This window comes from Triturus cristatus, chromosome 8 (assembly GCF_964204655.1).
Source record: "Triturus cristatus chromosome 8, aTriCri1.1, whole genome shotgun sequence".
Classification (NCBI taxonomy): domain Eukaryota; kingdom Metazoa; phylum Chordata; class Amphibia; order Caudata; family Salamandridae; genus Triturus; species Triturus cristatus.
The window spans coordinates 1,185,851,062-1,185,868,345 of NC_140591.1; the positions used below are offsets into that span (position 1 = coordinate 1,185,851,062).

The 17,284-nt window shown below is 45.4% G+C and overlaps 1 protein-coding gene across 1 annotated transcript in view; it reads left to right on the forward strand.

Annotated features, from left to right (window-relative positions):
• Positions 1-514: 514 nt before the first annotated feature.
• The window catches only part of OCA2 (OCA2 melanosomal transmembrane protein), a 1,032,003-nt gene continuing 1,015,233 nt past the window's right edge, over positions 515-17,284 (forward strand). The window contains exon 1 of the mRNA XM_085622873.1: positions 515-709. The gene's annotated coding sequence lies outside the window, so the exon portion shown is untranslated. The remainder of the gene's footprint in view (positions 710-17,284) is intronic.

A 17,284-nucleotide genomic window follows, 5' to 3' on the forward strand; every position in this document is an offset into this window, starting at 1 on the left:
CTGCAGTGACCCTGGCGCAGCCGCATATTTTAAGACGCTCTGCTTTATTCTGCTCAATGCACACGTATGTGTTTGATCGAATCCTCGTTATGTAAATTCTGCGGCTCCACTGCCCCCGTCACCTCGGCTAATTTTAACAGTGTGCTGCTAAAAGTCATGAGTCGGTCAGAGTTTGCTCAGTTAAATGAACACCTCGACTTTCCTCTCTTCCTTGTGTAACTATTGTCTCAGCACAACCCCGTCCCCGCCTCCCCCAAGGCCGGCTGCAAGTGTAAAATCAAACCTGGCCCACTGGCTCGCCATCACATGACGGCACTCTTGGAATTCCAGCCTCGCGCGCACTGTACTGTACGTGCGCGTGTGAGAGGAAGCCCAGCCGCTACTACAGTGTGATAGTCACTGCTCTAGCTCCAGGCTGCTGAGCTTAAAGCCCCTGTGACCAGCCCATTTATCCTACATCAAAGCTTCATTCACAAACCACTAACCAACCTGGTGTTCGGCGCCAGCTTAGCCCGCAGAAGGCAGGGCAGCGCTCTCTGGGCCACATCTCTCCTCTCCATTTTCTTCTCCCATCTCCCCTGCTTTTATTTCCTCGCTTTTCTTTTTTTGGCAACCCGTCTTCGTGTGCCACCTCCAACTCTGCCACCACCATCCAGGAATACATATAAGTGCCTGTCTGTATTTGGAGGGAATCTTCACAAGGACTCAGGTAAAACTACATTTTCAATAATGTTCTAGCACTAGTTCTATTTTTTTGAAATTCCGTTGTTTTTTAATTATATTTGTAAAATGCAATAGACTGTTATAGAACCCTATTTAAGATCACTAAAGACCCAGAATTTTACTGTTGCGCGTCTTGAGTGAGCATAGTGACCTAAAAACGCTCAAAGCAAATCCCGTTGCTTCAAGGCGCTGCCACTATACCGTAATATTAATTAAACAAAGAGTGGGGATGTGTTGAAGGTTTTCAGGCTAGGTTATAATATTACCCCAGGACATGCCTAGTTGTGAATTGCAGTGCCAGCTCCCTCATGGCATCCCTTTACAGCACAAGTGTGGCACCGGTGACTTTGGCATCAAACTCATATAAGGATTAAACTTGCACTGCAACAGCAATAGGCTATTATGGTCTATTTGGAGGAAAGATACTTGGGATAAGTGCCAAATATGGAACACTCTGCCATGACATATCAGAGAGGTCTCAAGTCTAGCCTTTAGAGATAAGGATTAAAGACCCATCTGTGTGATCTCTAGGCTAGTAAGTCAAGCATGGGAGATTTTCCCGCCACCTGCAAAGCCCCTGTACCTCAAGCGTCTGGATGCTACTTGATTTAGGCGCTATACAAAGGGATGCTGAAGAACATAAAGTAGCACGCCTGTAGTTCTCTTTTATACATTCTTGCGTGCCTTTGTGAATTGGCTCCAAAACATTTAAAATGGGAACAAAAATGGGAATATTTGAGGACTGTTCATGCGCAAATAGAATGGACCGTGTCATGTACAAATCAAGAAGACTGTGCACTCTCTGCACTTTTACTAACAGGGAGTTAAAAGTTTCCTGACGAGTCACAAAAGGATGAGAGTATGTAAAAGAGTACTCCTGTGGTACTACTTCAGGTACTCGTAAATACTTCGGTGAATTAGCCCCAAAGGTCACCCCTATGCAGATGAGCAGGCAGTGTGAAGAAGCCTGAGCTGCTGTGCTGGACTTCAGTGCTGGGAACTCTCAGTCCAAGCCCGATAGATACTGCAGTCTCCCAGGTGGCCACAGGTGCTTCAGTTCAGAGGGACTGCCATTCGGGTGTATTCACTAGTCAATCGACTGGATGACTCACTCACTAACACCCTTTAATCTTATTTATACCTCACATTCAAATTAGATGTTAGTAAACTAACCTCACGTCTCCTTAAAGGGAAGACTTTTTGTATATTGTTTTTGAGCTAGGTAATGAGCCAGAAGGTGTAACGAGATGACCTTTTTTCGATAACCTATCCAAATTATGAAACACAGAAGACACCATGGGTAATAGAGCTGCACAAAAGAAAAAACAAAATCATTGTAGTTACCTGGTTGATCTTTTTTACCTTCCTCGACCTAAATTTGAACGTGCTCAGCATCTTTGAAAGTATGCATCAGTTGCCTGCTCCATTCCTTATTCAATCACTGTGCTAGTGCGGCAGTCTAACAGTGGTGAGCAAACTAGCACTTTGTTTTCCAGCACACGTCCTGGTTTTTAGAAACGTTGGACCAGACTCCCAAATTCTTGGTTTGAAAATTATGTTTTATAGATGAAAATATCAGGTGCTACCTCCGCTAAGTACTCACAAAAGGATACTCAAAAAATCCTTTAACACCTGACGACTGTATGCCACAACTGCAACAGCTATGCAGGTGTAAATCCGACACTAGTGGTGTAAAGTGGGTGCGTAGAGGCATGGTTTGTCTTATGAGTTTGTGAACTCCTACAAGTTTGTGAACCTGCTCTCCAACCATTTCCACCCTGCTACCCTGGAAATGGGCGTAACACAGGTCCCCGGCGCGTCCCCCCCCTACCTGCAAGGTCCCCCCTCAGCACTGTACTCGGGCCTGAGAGCTGTGAATTAAATCCGGAGCAGGGACCTCTCTGTGTACCTTGCAGGGGGGGCCCTTCAACTTTCATTATGCCACAAATTATTAGAGATTCCCCCCCCCCCCCAACAAAAAGGCTGGAGTGAATGTCCAAGAGTAGGAAGGGAAATGCAATACCTCCAACTCTTGGAGGGGGAGTAGGGTGGAAGGGTTTCCCCACAGGAAGATAATATGTCATTGCACATTGGCACTTGCTTTTCCCAATATGGAATTCCACTGTGTGTACAAATCAGTTTTGAAAAATTTGGAAGCCTGAAAAAGACCCCTTGGTCACTGACACAGCTTTTCCAGTGCTTTCCTGGAATGGTTTGTGCATTTGAAAAAATAAGTGCAAAAGTACATTCAAGCGGAAGTGGAAGTCTCCTAACGTACTTTTTGCATTTTTTTGCGTGAATGGGGGCCATTGTATTATGAGTCACGTAGGTCGCTCTGAAGATCATGCTACACTTAGTATTTTAATGCATAACGCCCCTTTCAAGAAAAAAAGGATTATTGCATAGTTAAACCACATTTCTCACTCTCACTAGGCTTTTTTGTTAATTCATTTGTTATTGGATTTTCACACTCCTATAAATAGGCCTGTCAAAATTAAAGCAATCTACCAGGAGTTTGGTGAAATCGCTGTGCCAAGAAATCTGTAGCAAAAAGGCGGGAAAAAAAAATCTACAACTTGTTTAAGTGCAAAAACTGAAACATAAATTGCTAAATATTTATTTCTAATGAGTTAGGGATATTTTTAAGCATGTCCCTAGCCCTGGTGGGCAGCGGAGCACTGTACATATCAACATAATACATATTCCACATTTGGGAAAAATGTAGATATGTTTATATTAAGTCAAGTGATATATAAGTAAAAAATGCATAAATTCGCATACAAATTCAGCGAGAAAAAGAGGTTTAGTGGACGTGATAATCTAGAAAGTGCAAAGATTGGGAAGAGCTAGATTTTGAGTTATCTCCTCAATTACAACAATGAAGAGGAAAGTTTGAGGTGAAATGGGAGGTCCTTACAGAGTCTTGGTCTAAATGCTGAAAAAGTCTGTTAGTTTGTATACTCTTAACGCTCTTCGATTTCCAACTTGCCAAGGGATGTGCTAATAATACTGCACGTGCCACCTGATATATTGAATGTATAGGTAATGGAGCCAGGTTTTCTCATGTGAAGTGCTTTTTAGATCGCACCATAAATGGTAGTGGCTTCTCGCAGGGAAAAGGAAGCTAATACAAATCTTTCAAGCTAGGGGAAATGTGGGAAGACATTTTTGGTTGGTGATTAGTGGAGCTTCTCCATGGCACATTGCTTTAATTTGCGTCACTGAAGATTCTGGGAGGTCAGTGGGTAGAGCGTTAGCTCCAGTGATGTGTTACAGGATGAGGACCAGGACTGTAGTGTAGATCATAAGTTCATAGTTGCTAGGAAGGGCTTAACAGTGAACAGCAATTTAACCTGGAACAGGCTGTTTGTGCCAGTTTCTTGATCCGGTCCTTCAAAGAAAGCGAGCAGTCCACGAGAAAGACACCACGTTGTAGCTATAGTTAGCACCCAGTCACCATAGGAAACTGATGGTTTGGTTTGCTAATAGCTCTTGTGGCATTTACGAATCTTCACATAAATACATACATTTCCCAAAAAGTTCATCCATCTTAATTACTTCATGTAAAGTTTTAGAATACACCATCAAGCAGAGGCAGAGAAAAGCGGTGGGGGTGCAAAACACATTTTCCCCATGCATTTACCATAGGGATTTTTGAACAGCACTATAGCCACAACAGCTGAACCGAATTACACCACATTACACACACACACACACACACACACACATATATATATATATATATATATATATACATATATACGCACACACACACACACGCACTTACATATACACCTGACCTGCGGCCAACCCCCACTTGCATCCAATCTGCTGACCCTCTCTCCAGGCCGCTTTTGGCCCCAGGGATCCCATCCCCTGGGGCCTGGCATATTTTTTAGTGGGGGTGGGCTGATATCGGCCCAGCGACCTCATCCCCCGGGGCTCTGCATATTTTGTGGGGGAACGTGACCCCCTACCTGGGCTGATTTTGGCCCCTGATACCCCTTCCCCCAGGGCCCAGTGCACTTTGTTTAGGGGACGGGGGTGCATGGCCCCTTTACCCCGGGCCATTTTCAGTCCCAGTGACCCTGTAACCCGGACCCACCTTTATATTTATGTGGAAGGGAAGCATGCAGCCCTTCCTACTTGGGCTGATTTTGGTGCTGCGGGCCCCATCTCCCATGGCACACCCAAATTAAAATGTGAGAGGGGGCACAAAGGCCCCTTCCCGGGCCAAATATGGCCCCAGGGACCCCATCCCCTGGGGCCCGACCAAAGTTAATAAGTGGGAGGAGGCACGCTGCCCATCACCCTGGGCCTATATCGGCCCAAGGGACCTCATCTCTCGGGCCCGGCCAATCTATAAAGGAGGGCTGCGTGGCCCCCCCCCCTCCCCAGACTGATTGCAGCCCTGAGGCCCCCATCCCTCTGGGCCCATGCAATATGCAATGGGGGAGGGCAGCCACGCATCCCCCCCTTACCTATTTTAGCCTCGGGACCCCATCCCCAGGACCTAGCCTAGAAAGGTTTGGTGCCCTGGGCACCCACCATATCCACCTTGGGGGCCGCGGGGGAGGCCCAAGGCCCCCACGGCCCCAGCCGGCTCCCTGCATCCAGCGTGAGCTGGCATTATTACCGCCTGCAGGGAAAAGCTAAATATGCTGCTCCCTACAGGAGGGAGCAATATTCAGATCTGTTTCCCTGGCCACATCACTGCAGGCAGGGAAACAGATCTGAAGTCCGCATCCAGCTTTCCCGCTCCTTTTTTAAATTGGGGATGGGTACTGAAGGATGCGGTCCCCGGGGCCAAAATCAGCCTGGGGAGGGGTGCCGTGCAGCCCCCCTCCCCTTCATTTAAATGGCCGGGCACAAGGGGACAGGGTTCCCGGGCCGGAATCAGCCCAGGGAGGGGGCTGCGTGGCCCCTGTCCCCCTGTTCATCTTTGGCTGGGCCCTGGGGGATGGGGTCTTCAGGGCTGAAATAGGCCTGGGAGGGGGAGGGCCACGTGCCCCCCTCCCAGTTTCTTTTACAAAGGCCGGGCCCTGGGAAATGGGTTCCACAGGGCCGAAATTGGCTTTGGGAGGGGGCTGCTTATCCCCCTCCCCCGTTTATCTTTGGCCGAGCCCCAGGAGATGGGGTCCCAGGGCTGACACTGGCCCAGGAGGAGGGGGCTCATGCCCCCCTCCCAGTTTGTTACACAGGCCAGGCCCTGGGAGATGAGGTCCCCAGGGCCAAAATCGGCCAGTGGAGTGTGGCCGCGCAGTCCCCCTTCCCATTTCTAATATCAGTTGGACCCCGAGGGATGAGGTCTCCAGGGCCAAAATCAGCATGTAGAGGGGGGGGGCCACGTGCGCCCCTTTCCCCCAAATGCATATCAATGTTCACCCAGAACCTGGCCCACCCGGGGGCCATAAAAAAAAAATGTGGGAGACCTTGCTTGTTATTGAATTTTTTTTTTACATTTTGCCACCTATTGTCTGCAAATATGCAGTAATTTAAAGAAAAAAAAAGTTTTTGGCCCCTGGTGGGGTCCAAGGGTCAGGGTATCCCTACTCTGCCCTCTTCTGTTTTTTTGCATTTTTCTGGGACTCAGTCCCGAGTCCCAGGATGTCTGCCAACACTTCCTTTTTGAAGTGGTGGCAGCCAATCAGATCACCTTGAGATCCATAAGATCCGCCTCTCTAGATATACATACATCTTTTTTCTTTAGTAACTCCAAAACTACTGAACGGATTTACACCAAATTACAGAAATAGATCTTTCTGGACCAAAATCTAGCTTTCTGCCTAATTTGGTGTAATTCCGTTCAGCGGTTCGGGCTCTAGTCGTGTCAAAAATCCCTATGGGAAATTTCATGGGGAAAACGTGTGTTGGGACCGCCCTTTTTTCTCGGCCCCCGCTTGACGAATCACCCTGACACTTTCCAGACTGCAGCTGAGGTGAGTGGCAAATTAGTTTACAAAAGTTTGTGAAGATTTGGCAAATGGCGCCAAAGTTATTAGCAAAACAAAAAATGTTTTTCCAATGGAAACTAGGTCCTAACTGGAGATTATATATATATATATATATATATATATATATATATATATATATATATATATATATATATATATATATTTAAGCTATGTGGAGTGACTTGGGAGGGATGTCCAATGCAGGTCTATGAGTGCCATATCCTTGTCATATTTTCTGGATATCCAGATAAGGCACAATTTACATTCAATGAATCTAAAACGGGCTAATTTACATAATTAGTTATAATTCTCAAACTTTAGCATAGGTCAGGAAGTATCATGGACAACCCCGATCTAGGGTTACATTTTTGGTTGACATTTTCTCCGAAGGGCACAGTTGTGCTACTTTTAATATCATGCTTCTCACTGCTCTAAGGGCAGCTAAAAGTTGGTATTATTAAATAGTTTATTAGTGTTCAATTTACTGATATTTGAAGAATGGAAGACTGGATTGACCTTGCTGAGATTCAAACTCAGGACCTCCAGATCACAGTGGATGTCAGCGATGAGCAATTTATTCAGTGAACCCTTTTCTCATCATGACGGAAGTGAGCTAGGACGCTCAAAATATATTCCCAGTATTGTGCCATTCCTATGTAATCCTCTCATAACAATTTCATTTCTTCTACTTACTCACACTTACTTCATCATCTCACTGTCTCTTGCAACATGGGACTGCGTGCTCCTCAATGAATGGCATTTCTGAGAAGTGGGATAGCAAAGTGTGCCTGTTTGCGCAAGACAAACTGTTCCAGCTCAGGGATAAAAGCCCCAAGGAAGTGAAGAAAGAGCCACTTAAATACATTCATAAAAGTGGTCTGGAAAGAAGCAACTGACGTCGAGTTCAGTCTTGTGAGAAGTCATACACGTAGGGACAAACGTCAATGAACAAGGGGCGCTGCTGAGGCTTTGAAATGCCTCACAGAGGAGACGAGGCTACTTGCAGAGCGCGAGAGGTGTTGATTGAAATGTACAGAGAGCTAGAGAAACAAAGGATGTGACAACATGCAGATTCCCATCGGTCTGCAAGCGCCATCTGCATTCCATTTTTAGGGATTGTGTGAGGAGGAAGGTGAGACGGCGAGGATGCGACCGACCCTTAACGCGAAATGAAATAAACCGAGAACAAAAAGCAAAGGTTTATCATCAGAAGACATACAGATAGCTTGAGGGGGCGTTGAGGATTAATATTTAAAAATATTTTTGTTTCACAGTCGTTCATAGTCAACAGGTCTCCTGGTGGCAGCAGTGGTGGTAAACAAGCATTGGCAAAGCCAATAGGTTTCGTCTATGCAAGAGCTATTGGCGTTTCCAATGTGTTTTAGCCATGCTGTACACAAGTTTGGCTGCAGTTCAGCATGGCTAAAAGTTAGTGTTGCAGAGGAGAGTGGCTATTGGCTTTTCCAATGTGTTTTAGCCATGTTGTACACAAGTTTGGCTACTGTTCAGCATGGCTAAAAGTTGGTGGTGCAGAGGAGAGCGGTGTGGAGTGTCCTAGAGTAGAATGGCGAAGAGTAGAGTAGAGTGTTGCAGAGTGGAGTGGCAGGGAGTGATGTGTATTGGAGTGGCATAGCGTGGAGTTGCGTAGAGTGGCATACCCTGGAGTAGCATAGGGTACTAGTGTAGAGTGCATTGGAATAGAGTGTTGCACAGTATAGTGGAGTAGAGTGCAGTGGTATTGAGTGCAGGGGCATTAAATTCAGAGGCGTACAATGCAGTGTCATAGAATTTAGTGCCATACATTAGAGTGGTGCATAGTAGAGTGCAATGGCGCAGAGTGCAGTTGCGCAGAGTGGAGTGGCGTAGAGTGGAGTGGTGTACAGTGCAGTGGCATAGAATGCAGTGGCGTAGAGTGGTGCAAAGTAGAGTAGAATAGAGTGGTGCAAAGTACACTATAGTGCTGTAAAGTGCAATGGCATAGATTTCAGTGGCATAGAGTGGAGTAGCATAGAGTGGAGTAGAGTCAGTAGAATAGCATAGAGTTAAATGGCGAAAAGTGCAGTTTTGCAGAGTAGAGTGTCAGAGTGCAGTGTTGTAGTGTGGCGAAGAGAGCAGTGGCATAGACTACAGTGATGCAGGGTAGAGTGCAGTGACAGAGTGCAGTTGTGTAGAGTGCATTGATGCAGGGTGCAGTAGTTAAGAGTAGAGTGCCGTGGCATAGAGTGGAGTGGTGCAGAGTAGATTGTTTCAGAATAGAGTGAAGGGGCATATAGTGGAGTGGTACAGGACAGAGTGCAGTTGCATACAGTGGCATAGAGTGTAATGGAGTAGAGTAAAGTGGTGTAGAGTGCGGTTGTACAGAGTAGATAAGACTGGGATACAGTTGATTAGTGAAGAGTGCAGGGGCATAGAGTTGAGTGTTACAGAGTAAAGTGCATTGGCATAGAGTGTATTGGCAAGGAGTGCAGTGGCGTAGAGTGCAATATTACAGAGTGGCATAGACTATAGTGGCGTACAGTGGAGTTGTGCAGAGTAAATTGGTGTGGCTTAGACTGGAGTGGTGTAGAGTGCAGTAGAGAGGAGTACAGTGGTGTAAAGTAGAGTGGCGAGGAGTAAATAGAGTAGAATGGTATGGGGTAGAGTAGTGAGGCATGGGTGCAGTGGTGTTGAGTGCAGTTGCATAAAGTGCAGTGGCACAAAGTGTGTTGGTGCAGAGTGGTGTAAAGAGAGTAGTAGAGAGTGAGTAGTAGAGAGACAGTAGTAGAGAGTAGTAGAGAGTGAGTAGTAGAGAGTGAGTAGTAGAGAGTGAGTAGTAGAGAGTTTGTCGTAGAGAGTAGTACAGAGAGTAGTAGAGAGTGAGTAGTAGAGAGTGAGTAGAGAGTGAGTAGTAGAGAGTAGTGAGTAGTAGAGAGTGAGTAGAGAGTGAGTAGAGAGTGAGTAGTAGAGAGTGAGTAGTAGAGAGTAGTCGAGAGTGAGTAGTCGAGAGTGAGTAGTCGAGAGTGAGTAGTCGAGAGGGAGTAGTAGAGAGGGAGTAGTAGAGAGGGAGTAGTAGAGAGTAGTAGAGAGTAGTAGAGAGTGAGTAGTAGAGAGTAGTATGGAGAGTAGTAGAGAGTGAGCAGTAGAGAGAGAGTAGTAGAGAGTGAGTTGTAGAGAGTGAGTAGTAGAGAGTAGTCGAGAGTGAGCAGTAGAGAGTAGTACAGAGAGTAGTAGAGAGTGAGTAGTAGAGAGTGAGTAGTAGAGGGTGAGTAGAGAGTGAGTAGTAGAGAGTAGTAGAGAGTAGTAGAGAGTAGTAGAGAGTAGTAGAGAGTGAGTAGTAGAGAGAAGTAGAGAGTGAGTAGTAGAGAGTAGTAGAGAGTGATTAGTAGAAAGTGATTAGTAGAGAGTGAGTAGTAGAGAGTAGTACAGAGTAGTAGAGAGTGAGTAGTAGAGAGTGAGTAGTAGAGAGTGAGTAGTAGAGAGTAATAGAGTGAGTAGTAGAGAGTAGTAGAGTGAGTAGTAGAGAGTGAGTAGTAGAGAGTAGTAGAGAGTGGGTAGTAGAGAGTAGTAGAGAGTGAGTAGTACAGAGTGAGTAGTAGAGAGTAGAGAGTAGTAGAGAGTGAGTAGTAGAGAGTAGTAGAGTGAGTAGTAGAGAGTGAGTAGTAGAGATTGAGTAGTAGAGAGTTGTAGAGAGTGGGTAGTAGAGAGTAGTAGAGAGTGAGTAGTACAGAGTGAGTAGTAGAGAGTAGAGAGTAGTAGAGAGTGAGTAGTAGAGAGTAGTAGAGTGAGTAGTAGAGAGTGAGTAGTAGAGATTGAGTAGTAGAGAGTTGTAGAGAGTAGTAGAGAGTGAGTAGTAGAGAGTAGTAACAGAACTGAGATTCAGACTAATGCATAGCACAGTGGCGTCACGAAAACGAATGCCCCCGCCACTGCAGATTGCGAAGAAGCCCCCCGCCCCCATATCTCACAGCTCTTCATTGGCCTTGGGCTGAATGGGGGCCCTCAGTGGTGGAGGTGCTGCTGAAGGGTCACACCGATAACACGACTAGTGTTGAGTGCACTGAGGCGAGAAGGGCTGTGATGGTGCACTGCAAAGCGATTAGCATAGCACGGCACACTGCACAGTTTTGAGCTTGGCTAGAGTGAGGTGCATAGTGACGACCATGGCTATACCGTGCTGCACAGTGAGAAGGGCACAGAACAGACATGGCGCTATTTGTGCAAACTAATGAACAGCGCTAGGCTCGGGAGCTATACTTCGTGATGGTGGTGCATTAAATGCCCGTCGGGCATTAAAATGATTCCAAGAAGCCTCGTATGACGAGGGCAGCGCATGCGCTGCTTATGTCAGGCCAAGACCTAATAAAAAAACAATGAAGAAATGCTAACACAAAATGTGCCGCATTACGCCGCATAATATGCCTTTTCTTGCTGCATAACTGACTCGACATTGGCGCATAATTTGACCTTCCCGTGCCGCATAATTCCAGTTGCCCTTCCTAAATCAAGTGACATAGTTTATTCACTGGCCCACATCGTCGGGTGAGACCAATGAGAAGAGGGCCTTGTTAGAGGGCCTTTTCCAGATAAAAGCGTCCCACCCCCATCCCCCTTAAACAAATGATTAGCCGGGGCTGGAAGAATCCTGCCCCTGGGGTTACAAGCTTCAAGGCTTCAAACTGTCCGATACTTTTCTCAAGTTAAAGCAGAAACTGTAAGAGAGGCATTAGCTGAAGACTGCAGAAGGTCGTGGTAGGTGCCATCTGGTGGCCAGTGCGTGGTACTGGAGAGTAAAAAGCAGAGGACAGCACAGTGCACACTGTGCAGGGTGAGGGAGGGTGCACTGTCTGTAAGAGAAGAGTTGGTGCGCAGCGCTACTGTGCATTTCACAGTATGGAGCGGAACTGCGACGCACTGCCTGCCTAGAGGAGCAGACTAGTGCACTGCTCCGTGGTGTAGTGTGCACTGCATGACGACGAGGAGGTCTGGGTGCACTGCACAATTAACTGAACCGAGGTTCAGACCAGTGAACTGCACAGCGGCGTAATGTGCACTGCGTAATGCCGAGGATGTCTGGGTGCACTGCACAATTAACTGAACCGAGGTTCAGACCAGTGCACTGCAGTGGCGTAATGTGCACTGCATGACGACGAGGCGGCCTGGGTGCACTGCACACTCTTAACAGAACTGAGGTTCAGACTAATGGACTGCACAGTGGAGTCACGAAAACAAATGTCCCCGCCACTGCAGATTGTGAAGAAGCCCCGCCCCCCCCCCCCAATATCTCACAGCTCTTCATTGTCCTTGGGCTGAATGGGGCCCTCAGGGGTGGAGGTGCTGCTGAAGGGTCACACCGATAACACGACTAGTGTTGAGTGCACTGAGGCGAGAAGGGCTGTGATGGTGCACTGCACAGCGATTAGCATAGCACAGCACACTGCACAGTGGTGAGCTTGACTAGAGTGAGGTGCATAGTGACGACCATGGCTATACCGCGCTACACAGTGAGAAGGGCACCGAACAGACATGGCGCTATTTGTGCAAACTAATGAACAGCGCTAGGCTCGAGAGCAATACTTCGTGATGGTGGTGCATTAAATGCCCGTCGGGCGTTAAAATGAAAACCGCCAGAAAAGATACGCTTGTGTGTGCGCATTGAAGGCAACCCGTTGGGCATTAAAATGAAACCGCCGGAGAACAAAGCGCTGTGAAAGCTTACACTTATTAGCTTGAAACATACAATCCAAAGCTAAACAATTTAATAAGGATACGTTTGTGTGTGCACATTTAAAGGAAAACCGACGGAAAACAAAGCGCCGTGAAGTTACAAAGCTAAACAATTTAATAAGGATACGTTTGTGTGATGCACATTTAAAGGAAAACCGACGGAAAACAAAGCGCCGTGAAGTAAAGCTTACAGCAAACGAAAGGGCTAGTTGAAGCTGCCGCGATAACAAACGCATGCGATGTCTTAAAAAAAAAGTGCAGCAAGCTTAAAATAAACCTACTGTGTTGCGCCGCCGGTAGGAGATCCAATCCCGCAGGGCGTGGATAAAAGGAGACAGGGTAACAACAAGCAGTGAGTGACATGCCTGCAGTGCAATCATTGCACTGCCTTTGGCATAATTTGTGACACCAAACAACGCGCACCAATCACAACTGAAGGTGGAGCTGGGACGAGGCTTCTGGAATCAGATCGATTCCAAGAAGCTTCGTAAGACGAGAGCAGCGCATGCGCTGCTGACGTCAGGCCGAGATCTAAAAAGGATGCTGCCACCACCATGCTCGTGCTTTTTTTTTCCTGATAAAGGCAGTAGCCTTTCACTAATATGAGGTTAGTGCAATGGGATCCCCTCCTGGTCCAACAAGACCGCAATCAATGAGACAGGCCTATGTCTTGGCGCACACGCATGATTCAAGTTTGCCAATGACAACACAAATCAGAATGAGGGATCCAGATATCAATACAGTTGGGGCACTCAGGGCAGGGGTTCATGCCCATTACAATGAAGAGGAGTTTTCCAACCCAACAATTCCTGTGGAATACCCTTGACCATGGTGTAGTGCGAGCATTACATTGGCCATAAAGGTCTGTAGTCACTCTTCCCCACTGGCAACATTGCTGGATGTCTTATAGATGATGTCAGGAACTATTTCTATCCATTGTGACGAAGGCATGATGGCTATGTCTATTTTACTTTGGCAAAGTAAATCGCATGGTTGACTGATTGAAAGATCCCTCCCTTTTATAAATTTCACAGTCACCCGCAAATAGTTTTTTGGTGCTGTAGAAGTTCATGGACAGAACACAGAATCTACAGAGTAACTGATTACCCATAGCTGTGAGGGATGTACGAAGTTTTAAAGAAGTTTTATAAAAGGCCGAGCTCTGTTTCCAAATGGAGATGCTGTAAGAGAATTCTATGTTTTACAGAATAAAAGGGTAGAGGTCCTGTCTTTAAATGTTTTATTTCTCTAATGTGGAACTTTTAGCAGATGATATTCACTGGGTCCTTGGTGGAGTTTAAATAACAGCTTTCTTCAGGAACAGAGGGTCTGTTACTCAATTGATTTTAGAGTGGGGTACTTAGGATTTAAATTTAGATTATAAGGGCCTAGATTTTTCCTACCCAAGGCCTATTGCCCCAAATCAATTCCTCTTGTTTACCACTGATTTCCAGCGCCAGGATACCCTTCTGGGTGATTTATTGTAATCTATAAATCTCTAGAATAGAATAGAAATGAATTCACAGCCAATGCAATTTGTTTGGGATGGGGTTAACATGACAATATTTTCATTCTCCAGGCATTTTCCAACATATGTTGTTGTGTCAGGTGGAATTTGACTGGGCCTAGGATGAGTGAATTGCAATAATCCAGTACTGTCGGAATAGCAGATGCAACTGCTGCCATATGTCCTCATCGGTAAGATAAGGCATTCTTATGTGCAGTTGCTTTAGATGAAAAACACAAGAAGAGATTAAAATTTGGGAGGGGAGCTGAAGTTCTGAATCAACCTTAAAGCCTTGGATGATCATGATTTTGACTGGTGTTGGGCAAACAGCAAGTGAATGGTACCAAAAGTGTAATGCCTGTAGGTCGGAACTCCCAACAGTGACCAAAACCTTGCTTTTACCAAGTTAAGTTGGGCCTTTTAAATCATTTACATTGTATTGCCGGCATCATGGAGGTGGCCCATGTATGTTTCAGTTTTTGTATTTTTTAATGCTGGGCCAGGTCGTGGACGTGCTTTCTCCTTTTAATCCTCAATCAATCAGTATTTGTAAAGCACGGCTAATCACCCGATAGGGTATCCAGGAGCTTCTCAAAGTGTACTCAAGGCAATTTTTCATGGTTTCCCAATGTCATCTTTCTTAATTAACATCTACATGGAACCTCTCACAGTTCTGTGGTGGAGGTTGGGCACTATCTTCTTCTCTCATGCTGATCACATGCTTCACCATATTTAGAGTATTGGGAGCACTGCAGGTGGTAATTTTTACCATAACCTTCTTGTGGATAAATCTAAAGAATGTAATTGGTTTTACTGTCCCTTCACCTTATGTTGGTTCCTTCTTTGACCGCCTGTTGATCTAAGGTGGGGAACCTTAGGGTTGTAATGGCTGCAGTGATTAAGCTGTCATTTCATCAAAATGAAGTAGAAACAAAGAATGTACCATTCCCTTGTGGTGGTTGGCACCTTACTCAGCTGACGTCTGGTTTACTTAAGTGCTCTCTGCAGGGCGGCTGGTGTAGCAAATAAAGAGGCTGTTGAAAGTTCAAAAGGAAGCCAGCATGTGACCAAAGTTCTGAAGTCATTTCATTGGAATGCGGTTAATGGTAAAATGTATTTTATTTGTCTTACTCCTTATTACTAGTGTTGCATGCATCCCTTTGTAGCCTGCTGGTGGAATTTGTTTTCCTGCCAACTGAAAGTCCTGACTGGTGTTCCATATTGATACTATTCCATTCAGGATGCTCCACCAATCAGAACCTGCCACTCATTGTCCCACTGCTCACCATCAGGTTCGCTTCTCTAGAAGGTTCTCTCTTTATGACAGTTATTCCTCCTGTCCAAAGATGGCGCACAAATGTTGTCAAATGGTCAACAGACAAATTGGCTTTATAATTCGCCCTTGTGTCTCTGATCTTCATGAAGGCAATGTCATTTTATTTGTCAGAGGGTGTGGCTCTCACACCTTTCATTGTGAGCCCTCAACTCATAACAATTAAAATCACAGTTAAAAAAGGACATTTTGAACCCAAAAGAGCACATTTAAAATATTTGTCAAAATACAACACGCTGTATATGTTTTATGAAGGAACAAAGAAAACAGGCATGACGATTGTTAATTCTAGACCCCACGATTGGAACGATCTGTTAAAATGAGAACCCTTCGGATGGTATGGCCCAACCTCACATTCTCTCACGCACACCTCAACTTGAGCCCTCATCATGGTACGCCTTGGGAGTACAGACCCAAACATTAAAACGCATCACAAACAACCTTGCCATAATGGTTGTAAGGGAAAGATATCTGCGATCGACTCAGTGGGCGGACTGTTCAATAACCAAAGAAACACAGCAAGGGCAAATGGATGCGTTTAATGTTTTTATGCATCTAATTATTCGGACTCCAGCAGTGCTCGAGCTAACGTGGGTTACTCAAAACAAGCACTGAACAGCCATTTAATCGAATGACACACTCTAACAGAATTATTGCTGCGCCTTTTATATGGAAACATTGAGGAAAGACACGCATGTTACAAGACCGTGTTAAGTGCTCTTCTGTGCAAATCAATTACTCCAAATTGATTAGAATGCGTGGAAATATGCTTCTTAGACGGCAAATTATGATAGTGCTTTAAACAAACACAAATACTCCCTGAATGACTTGAAAAAAGAGACTGTACTCTATAAGTGCCCCACCACAGGGAAACAAGAAAGCAAATCGTTGAAAACACAGTTTGAAAATATGTTCGCAAATTGAATTGCTCCGTTATGTTTATGTGTGGTTAGAAGTAACTTTAGGTGTCTACTAGAGTTTATGCAAACAACACCTAAAGTATGCAGAGATGGGCAACGGGTAGGTATCCCCTAGTAATTTGTCCACTGCTTAATTTGTAAACAATTAAGTGACAGGGCCCTTGTCAGGAGGCCACTGCAGCTTGCACCATCTACGGACCCTGCCATCACTGCCAATGACAGTACCAATACAACTACTAAACATCACACGCCTACAGGTGTGACAACTCAGAATATTCCAGGCCCCCAAAGCTTTATGAATGGCTTGGGTGGCAGGTAGTAGTCATTTTTAATGTTTATTGAATTAATAAACAGCTATTGTTGTGCTCATCTTTAAATTTGACAAACAGCGCCACCATATGGCAGACTGTAATAAGTGCCAGTGCGGACAATTAAATGCCAGTGCTGAGCACCGGAAACCCCCAGCTCAAATTAAGCGCTGAATTTGTCTTACAAAGAAATTTCCTTGAGTATTCCCCTCACATACTATTTTATTGCTGCCAAACACATATACATCCCAGATTGCAATTTCTATTTGTTTGGCACTTGCTGATTGCCCCATTCCCTGGCAATGTCCTTCTTGGCAACTATAAAACCCAACATGCAGAACTTTAGCTTAAGTCTGCGGAGGTCAACATCATTCACAATCATTAATGTGCCAAACAGAGATACATGGTATGTTATATTCTTACACTGCAGTCAGCTATGTATTGTGGCTCTCCAATACCTTTGTATTTGGCATTTTCCAGGATAATATGCAGAAACGTTCTGTCTTACATGCTATATTTTGTGCAATGTTCGTTTCAGTTCTGCCCATTTTGTATGGCCTACTACTATTGCAGCAAGCCATATACACATTTTTTAGATGGATTGAACTAAACCTTGATATTATGGCCACCTATTTTGGTGCATCAATGTGCCTTCCAAATCAATATCTTCCATCAGGCTGAGATCTCTTTTTTTGGACTCCTTCAGCTTCTTAAGATTGCCAGATTTATTGTTATGGAGTGTATTATAGATAGACACAATTTGTTTCCCCTCTTGGTTCTCTACCATCTAACGGGGTTTGGTCTGGTACCTCCATCCAGTTCACCCTCTCTGTTGG